Source organism: Nematolebias whitei, chromosome 6, assembly GCF_014905685.2.
Source record: "Nematolebias whitei isolate Nwh7 chromosome 6, NemWhi1, whole genome shotgun sequence".
NCBI lineage: Eukaryota > Metazoa > Chordata > Actinopteri > Cyprinodontiformes > Rivulidae > Nematolebias > Nematolebias whitei.
Window position 1 is genome coordinate 39,267,749 of NC_056503.1, and position 6,662 is coordinate 39,274,410.

Here is a 6,662-nt window from a genome sequence, read left to right on the forward strand (position 1 = left end):
ATGTGTTCCTTCACATTTCCTCAGTGTAGCTAGCTGTGCCTTCAAAGTGAAGATGCAACACTCACAAATATTGCTTCTAAGAAACTAGAACTCGTAGCAAAGTCAGCCCTTACTTTTCGACCTTTATGTGTCACTCTAAGATAGCGCTCTGCAGAGACTGCACATACCTGAGCGTAATGGAAAAGAAGAGCGGTGCAAAAAAGAAAAATTATAGCAGAATGTTTGTATTAACCTTTCAAACCCTAGGTGTGGTGGTAACGGTGAGCACCAGTAATCTGTGAAATGGCTTTGCTGACTGGGTGGTTACAGTATGGAGGGTAGCAGCAGCAGACCACAACGGCGGAGAAGGGAGGGTGACAGAGTGTGTCAATGATGCAATTGGAAATATAAATAATTGAACAGATTCATTGACTGTCTGCATCTCTCTTGGTGAAAAAAATCTGCATTCTGTATTTTCATTTGCATAAAAGAGTCCCCATGGATACAACTTCCAATTTGAACCACATATTGGTGGAGCGTAGTGATAACCCTATGGGCCATGACTTGTGTATGTGGTGTTATGTGCAAGTTAATGGGAAAAAAAATAGAACAAGTGTGCTCCATACCTCTTACAGTGAGAGCGGCAGAGGCCTCAAGCTTGCCCACACGGTTTTCTGCCACACAGGTGAACGTGCCCTCATCATTAATAGAAGCTTTCTTCACTCTCAGAACATAGTCGTCTCTGTCATACTTGATCTCATACCTGCAAAGAAACAAATAATACCAAACTAAAATGCTTTTTTTTGGCTTCATAATAGAACTTATAAACATTATACATTAAGAAAAATCACAAATTCTTTGAAAATAACATTTGCATTAAGTGTTGCCCCATGTCTGTGTTGACATTTGTCAGTAAGCTTTAAAAGCTTTTTGTTTTCTCTTTTGTGTAAGTTACAGAGAAGTGCACCTAATCTTGATAAATGAAGATAGAAGGAAGCAGAATTAATTATTTAAAAGTGACCCAAAGCACACAGAAACATGTGTATTCAGTATGAAAGTGGAATCATTCAATATTCATGAGCAGCTTATAAGTTTATAATGTTTATTTTTCTATAGCTATATGCACAACAGTGCTCGTTATGTGCATTTACAAAAGTTTGTCTGTGACTGTACCGGTGCCTGTTTATAGCAGAAGAACATTTTTAGTAATTGCACCCAAAAGCATATAGAGTCAAATGTTTTATGGTTTTCTGTATTTGCTGACCTGCATGAGGGACAGCCTGCACAGGATCTTTCTTCAGTTTTCAAATTAGGGACTTAAACAATATATATATATTTTTTAATTAATTAATTTATTTACTTTAATCATCATAGAATTAAAGAAAAAGCCTAAAATTATTTTACCATATAAACATAGCTCATGTATATGTGTTTTAAAACTCAGCGTTTGCACCAAAAACCTCCATTAAAATATAAAACAGCAAAGGGAAGCGCTGTTTTCCCAAGATAAAAAGAATATTTCGTATATACAATGTCCTAAAATTAATTAGTTTAAGAAATAACTATTTGAACACTGACAACATAAAAAAACGGTGCACCTTTTATAAACATTGGTTTTCCTTTATTGTTTTTAACGTAATAAAAATGATAAATTGTACTTTGGCTGGGAGGTTTGTTGACAGCATGAGGGACCGGTTTACTCTGGATACCTTATTAGACAATAGAAAATGATCAGCTATAGTTCACAGCAACGCTTTCAGATGTGTCTGTAGCGCAGCACTATGCCATGGTCCATTTCCCTCAGACTGAAAAACAGCCTTTTACTCAACTATCAGTTGTACTGATGGCTGTTTGCCACTGGCAGCAGCAAAACTAATTTATCCTGTCTATCCTGTCTGATTTTTTTTTTAACTTGCTGTTATGACATTTCCTGGAAAAAAGCATTCAAAGGCAGTTTTATTGAAGTGCATTCCTCAGCTTTGACTGCTGGTTCCACCTCTCCACACAGACACTTAAAGAACCATAATGATTATTTGACTGAGTCATGACTGAATGCTTTGTTCTAGAGAGAGAGGGGATGTACAGTTCAGGTGCCGGTGCTGGATGTGGATAAAGCATTTATTCATGAAACCATTGTGAGTGGCATCTAAAGAAATAGGTAGACATCTTTTGCGACAAGCCTGCTGTCAAAGAAAAAACAAACACATCTAATAGACATGGTATCATCCCTGCCTTCCGGATACAACTGATAACTCTACATGAACTCCTGACTTTAGGAGGAGGTGAAGATGAGCAAAAGAGTGACAGGAACAAGTCAGGGCAATGCTGTGACATCCTGACCAAGAGAAGCGTTTTCAGTGCTTTTAATCAACTCACACTGACCAAGACTGTCCAAGAGACATTTTTACTGATATATATATATGTATTACTCCACTTAAAGCTGAGCAACCAAATAAAAAAAATACCTGTACAAGAGAGCCAATACTGTGTAAACTGAGGCAAATTGAACAGTACAACTATTAATGAAACATGACCACCAATTGATCCTCTGACTTCCAAGGTATGAAAAAAATAATAATCTAGCAACTCCTTAATGTGTATTATTGTTATTATTATTATTAATAGCACAGAAAGAAAAGCATGCTTAGATCGGTCCCTAACAAATACAGTAGAAAAAACACTGATATTTTCATTCAAACCCTTTTTTTTTTTCCCTAATTCAATAAACTGGCTATGTTTTCAATACCGATCCATTAAAGAGGCGTACTTTTGCCTTAAGTCATGCATTTAACTGGCCTGGGTTCCTAAAAAGTCACTGCAGATAAAAGCACTGCGTTATTTAACAGAGAGCCAGAGTCAGTAACTAAAACATTCTCTTTCATTTGACACTGTTTGAACAGGACAGGTTTTATTTGATGTTGTGTAAGGTTTTGTGTATAGCAAGTTGTGTTTGATTGATACAATTGTGCCCTGTGATGGACTTGCGACCTGTCCAGGGTGTACCCCGCCCCTCGCACAGTGATTGCTGGACATGGGCACCAGCGACCCCCGTGACCCAAAATGGAACAAACGGGTAAAGAAAATGGATGATACAATTGTTAAAGTACACAACAGTTTTATGAAATCTATAGCGTTCATTTAAATAGCTAAGAAATTTTAAATATGAGTTGTTTTAGATGAATCACAAGACATTCTCCTCTAAAACAATTAATGTTTCTACATTTCCAAATCATATTGGATCAAGCCAAAGGGGTGCAACTGAAATGCATAAGCAACCTTATAGTGACCAACACCAAAAAGGGTGTTAAAAGATGTTAACGTTGATCTCTGAGCTGGCAGACATTTTTACAGTAGCTGATAGAAAAACTTACCAAACAACAATCTCAGTGAATGTTAAAAACGCATGTTACAACTCATGGAGGGACAGTGGTTTGAGCTGTTGCATCACACCAGGATTGCCTCAAGGCTTGGAGCCTTTCTGTGTGGAGTTTACTTGTTCTACCTGTGCATACATATGTTTTCTCCGGGTATCCTACTACTGACCAAATCATGCATGTTAGGGTAATTGGAAAGTCAAAATAGTCCCTAGGTGTGAGTGAGAGTGTAAATGGTATTATTTGTCTCTATGTGACCCAGTTATAGCCTTGTGACCAGTCCAGGGCGTAACCTTCCTGCCTCTCGCACAATGACTGCTGGAGTTAAGCATCTTTTTTTTTTTTTTGGTGAGTTAAGCATCAGTTCCCCCACAACCCACAAAATAAAAGGAATACAGGGAATATAGATGGATGTATGGAACTCATAAAGAGATAATACATGTCTATGTATTTTTCTCACAACACTGACTGTGCTGCACCCCTTCACTTTCACTTTCAGGAAAAATACTGATTCTGCCATTACTCAAAAACTCAAACAGCTCAAGTGCTCTTTCAGGTTCCCACAGTCTTGACTGGAACTCTTGTTGCTTGGAGAACCCAGGTATGCACATGCTGGACAACATTCTTATTGTTCTTAGTCCCATCCCTATTAACTCCACAATGCAGAACCTCAGGCTGGTCCATGACTTATTAAAAAGACATGACTGCAATCAATCTGTAATCAACTTCCCATAAGAAAACTGCATGGATGACAAGATGAGTGGAAATACTCTCAGGGATAAGAGGCAGTTGTGGCCACACATATAAGTACATACAGCGAGGCAACAGTAGCTCTTTATTGTGATTGGACTCAGGGAGCTCTGTTCTCTATTAGAGGAGGAATGTAATTGCATGTAAAAGGGTTGTGGAAAGGATAGGAGAGCCAAGTTCACCCTTTTGCACTCCCCCTCAGCTTCAGTCTGGTAAAGCATAAAGTACATGTGCACACAGAACAAAGCAGACCATCATCCAACACGTATACACATACTGTAAGCAAACTCCATCACTCATGAGGGCAGATGAGGAGTGATGGGAATGTAAGCAGATGCCAAACAAAGTTGCAAAGTCTTTTCCTTGTTGTCAGGCTGATGTGTTTACATTAGGAGAAGGCTGCACTCAGATGAAAACGTAATGAGCACACTTTAAAAGCCTTACATCTCAAACATCCTCCAGCTCATTTTGAAGGGACTGTCTTTAATGTCTGTCAGGAACGCAACCACCCATATTTAACCTTCACACTTGTGCCAACTCACCCACATTAATATATTTTTCTCTTTATCTTTGGCTGTATAAACAGCCTAATGAGTATGTCTACAATATGGTTCTTTTAGAGGGTCTTATCTCCTGTGTTTTTGTAAGTACATGTGAAAAGTTGTGGTAGTCAGCAGAAGGGTTGTGTGCCAACTCTGAACATGTCAGACTTGAGTCAAAGTAGGAGGCTAATTCCAGGAAGGATACCAGCCTGACTGCTTGAACCCAGAGTCCCCTCTCTGCTTCATTTCATTCTGACAGGTTGATCCAGTTCCACACCATCTGACCACTAAATTCCCTCATGCTGACCAAAGCAGCAGAAGTCTACCTGTCCAGGCCTTGTTACTCATAAGAGGGAATCAATTATGTACTATGGCATCTCATCTTGTTTCATTATGGCCTTGAGCCAGATATGCCCTTCCTCTGGTTCTTGGTGCATGTTATGGCCAACTGGCATCCATCACTGATTCTACATTAATTCCAAAGTGCAAAATTTCAGCTTCTATGATTAGGATGGCACTTTTGGGGAACATTTTTAGCTTAATATATATATTTTTAAAGGAGACATTTCTCCTCTATGCGAAAGCATTCAAAAAAGCAATTATGTTTTTACTAAATCAGAATAGACTTGTATGGGCTTTAGTAGAAAATGCTGAAGAAACTAAAATACAATGGAAGTCTGAAAGGTGCTTTACTCTTTTTTTTACTTTGAGTAATAGTATATAAAGTGTGTTTACAAAAACAAACAAACAAAAAAAGCTCAAACATCAAAAACTAAAGAATTCAGATCTTCCAGAAGTTTTATTCTTCTTACAAAAGTAAGGAATTTGGATATTTTTTGGATGCAAATTTTGTCTTAAGAGATAGAAAAGCCAAGTCAAATTTATTCATATAGCACGTTTAAGAACAACTGTCAATGGCCAAAGTGCTGCACACAAAAGCAGAATATCAGAATAACATCACCATTTCCTGTTTACTTCTAGAAATAGTCACGGTTTTATTCTTTTTACAAAGCATGATTCGATAAACCCTAAAAATCAACATTCAATCATCCTGCTTCACTCAACTGCTGTTCAAACTTGCAGACTAAATGCTTGATGTTTCACAGGAAGTAATGAAGACGGGAACTGTATCTGTCATCTTTTGATTTTGCTGAGTTGCAAAGGTGAGAAATCACTGAAACGGGATGGTCAGCATAACAAAGGCTCTCATGTCACACTAGCTTTAAAAGCTTTCTCAAACAGAATGACCTACACACCTCTATCATACAAAAACACACACCAGCACACGCTCTCACACACATGCTCACGCCCCAGAGGAATTGAGTCAGAAAGAAAAGCTTTTCTGCTGAATGTTGCAGAGGCTGTTCTGCAGAGGTCAACAGGGACAGAGGGCTTGAATACAGATGGACTACAAGACATAAGAGGCTCTGATAAGGCAAAGGAGAGGGCACAAGGGCCCAAAGCAAATGAGGAGAGGTCGCAGTACCAAAGGAGGGAGAAGCATGGGCCACGCACTGCGCCTGGAGGCCAGTAAAGCTGACGATGTTCGTTGCTTTTTGTTGAGAGTTAGTTTAGCGTGATAGAAAATACATATCCTGCATTGGATACAAATCAGCTTGTGCAGAGCTCAACAGATAACTATTCTGATGGAAATATTATTCCACAGTTAAATTTAAGAATGAACAAGTGGCATGTTAATGTTGTTGAGGGATTAGAATGGAAAATGTTTTTAGTTTTGGAGATGAGTGTATTTCTGGACTGGAGTTGAACAGTTGAACTGAAGTAATACTGTGTATAAGAATAGAAGATTTTTTTTTTCTTGTCCGAGGCAGCGTAGAGTGACAGAACTTGGCGAATGGAAGGAGTAATTTTATCCATGACCAGGCATAACGGTGGAGCCAATGGTGGCCTGGGCCTCTATCGGCCATCCCAATCATTTGAGGAAACTATACTTTTAAGTGATATAAAAACTAGAAAGTATATTTTTCCTTGAATGATAGGGGTAATTGGTATATAT

General features: G+C 38.5%; 1 protein-coding gene across 1 annotated transcript in view; it reads right to left on the reverse strand.

Annotated features, from left to right (window-relative positions):
* robo2 (roundabout, axon guidance receptor, homolog 2 (Drosophila)) overlaps positions 1-738 on the reverse strand; it is a 50,607-nt gene extending 49,869 nt beyond the window's left edge. The window contains exon 1 of the mRNA XM_037677601.1: positions 606-738. The gene's annotated coding sequence lies outside the window, so the exon portion shown is untranslated. The remainder of the gene's footprint in view (positions 1-605) is intronic.
* Positions 739-6,662: the final 5,924 nt, after the last annotated feature.